Source organism: Sarcophilus harrisii, chromosome 2, assembly GCF_902635505.1.
Source record: "Sarcophilus harrisii chromosome 2, mSarHar1.11, whole genome shotgun sequence".
NCBI lineage: Eukaryota > Metazoa > Chordata > Mammalia > Dasyuromorphia > Dasyuridae > Sarcophilus > Sarcophilus harrisii.
The window spans coordinates 468,385,536-468,388,185 of record NC_045427.1 but is presented as its reverse complement, the minus strand read 5'-3'; the positions used below and the strand labels follow the sequence as shown (position 1 = coordinate 468,388,185).

The 2,650-nt window shown below is 36.2% G+C and overlaps 1 pseudogene; it reads right to left on the bottom strand.

The window, feature by feature from the left end:
* Positions 1-568: 568 nt before the first annotated feature.
* On the bottom strand, positions 569-2,152 carry LOC100931625 (annotated as a pseudogene).
* Between the last annotated feature and the right edge of the window lie 498 nt (positions 2,153-2,650).

The window sequence follows — 2,650 nt, the reverse complement described above, 5'->3', positions numbered from 1 at the left end:
TATTGTGCCTGGAGTGCCTAAAACACTTTTTGTACTCTATAACACTTTGGTCACTTAAAATATTTAACAATTTGACTGGGTTTAGGATATTTGTCATTTCCTTCCATGCACTTCCTTTAATGATTGCTAGCCTGTGCCTTTAAGGTTCTTGAGAGGAGAAGGTACTATCAATGACAAGGACATTTTAATAATGTTTTCTAAGAAGACCTGGAGATGATGGCATAACAAATGCTCACATATTTTTAAGACTAAAACACAGAATGGAGAAAAATATGTAATGGAGAGATCATAATTTGCTTCTTTCCACCTGCACTCCCCTCAGTGTTCTGAATTCCTTCCCACCAATTCCTTCACTTACAAGTGAGAAACAAGGGAGCAAAGGGAGAAATTTATTCATAGAATACTTGGAAATCATTTGCTTTTAATAATGCCAAAAAAGGTGTTAACAGAAATATTTTTAGTAATATCAACAAAAACACGAGCTAATTGCTTGAGGATGAATGTTCAGAAATTAACCCTTGAAATCTTACATAGATTATCATCTGATGAATGAGGTTCTGAACAGCATTTAAGGATGACTTTTCATCCTTAAGGCAGCAAATATAGGGCTATATTGCTTCAAATGCTTGATGACTTGCTTTGCTAGCAAACTCTTCCTTTTGGTTCCTTTCCGTGGTGCTCACTATATTTGATCAGACTATGCCTCCTAACAATCTGTTCTGGGATATTATTTTTTTTTGTCTCATTTCCTCCTTGATCCTTCTTCCTTAAATAGATCACCACATGGCATTTGTTCTTGAAGTTCTTTCTGTAGCTCTTTGCAAAGTTCCTATAGTTTGCTAGTTCCAAACATACCCAGAAAGTTCTTTTACACTTGTTTTGGTAAAATATTTTGTGAAGTGCTCAACACTTTGTTAGCAGGAAAATGTTCCATTGGTCTGTTATCTTCTTGTTAGAATCCTAGTGTTAATTCAATGGAATTGATAGAAACAGTGCTTATGTGCTTGGGTTTACACCTTTGGAGTTCATACCTTTGGAAGAATTCACACATTAGAGGTCACACATTGGAGTTCACAAATACAGGAGATTCACAAAGTTAACTTTGTAACTTTGTGAATTCACACCTCCCATAATTCCACTCTAGGAGGAGGAGTCAACCTTTGAGTTTACACCTCTAAAAGAACATAAAAAGAGCTGAGTTAGTGAAGTGAGTTCAGTTCGGAAGACTGACAAGCTAGAGACTGCAGTTGGGCAGAACTGGGGATTCAGGAGAGGAGAACCAAGATTCAAAGAGAGCTGGAGGCTGAATTTAGCAGACAAGCTGCAAGAACTCTTGGAACCAAGGAGTGAGATAGGCCTCTAAGAAAACTAACTGGACTATACTGAAGGAGACAATAAAAGATTTGAACTTTTAACACCCGGCTGCATTTGGAGTGATTATTACTCTGAACCAAAACTAAGGCTGCCTCCAGAACCTCCCCAAGAAATCTGCACCTAGAGAACCATCATATTATAGAAAAGAAAAGAACACCATACATACTGACTTTTCAAAGAGTAGTAGCTACTGCATTTTTTCTCATTTATTTGTGATTTAAACAACTTTACTACAAAAGTCACTGAAACAAATGCCTTCCTTAACCAAATTCTCAGTATAAAAGCTGTTAAAATGGATGCATTAAGAATCCCATTGCCTAAAGGAACCCAGTAAACATGATCAGTCTGTCCCTCTCAGAGTATGAAAATTTTTTTAAAGAATAGCAGCAGCTTATAAAATTCATCCTCGAATCCTTTTTCAAGATGTTTTCTGAACCAAGGCTTTCAAAGATTCTAATTTTTTGTGTACTACAAATACACAGATACATGAATGCATCATGTCATCTAGCAGTGTATCCACTGGGACCAGCATGATGCCAGTCACCAGCATGTCAAAAAGTATTTCTGCATATTGGCAACAATCAAGTTTTGCTCCAGTAACATCAAGAGATTTTGCTATGCTTTCAAATGGTGCCAGTTTCAGTTAAACTTTGAATAAGACTGTTCTGAAACTGAATAGGATCAAACCTCTTTTTTACATATTTTTTGTAGTTTTAAAATGCTGGCCTAATAGTGTTGGCTTTTGCTGCTTTTGATTATTTATAAAAGTCAACCGAATTTACAGTACAGAGAAAAGGGCCAGAAACCCCTAAGACAGTGGTACTGCAGCAAAGGCTTTTTTTGTGACTGGAAATAATGTGAAGAAAAGGCTAAAAGTCATTTAAAGGAATGAACTTTGGTCTAGCACAATGGCAAGCCTGGCACCACTTGCCTGAGGCAATAGGAACTATTGATTTTAGACCATCCTAGTTATTGTCTGTCTTTCAGCCAGAGGAGCTTAATTTCTCCTTCAGATACTATGTTCTCTTCATTCTCATAGTTTTTCATGTTCCCAATTCAACTTACTCTGCATCTGGGTAAAATTCTTCTCTTCTCAAGAGATCTGACAAGCTATTCTTTGATCTTCTAATTTGCTTATGGTATCACTTTTTATATGTCAATCATGTACTCATTTTGACCTTATCTTGTTCTATGATATAACTTGTTGTTCTATACATAATTTCTGCTATATTATTTTCTGGTTTTCCCAGCAGTTTTTGTCATCTATTTAGGTCTT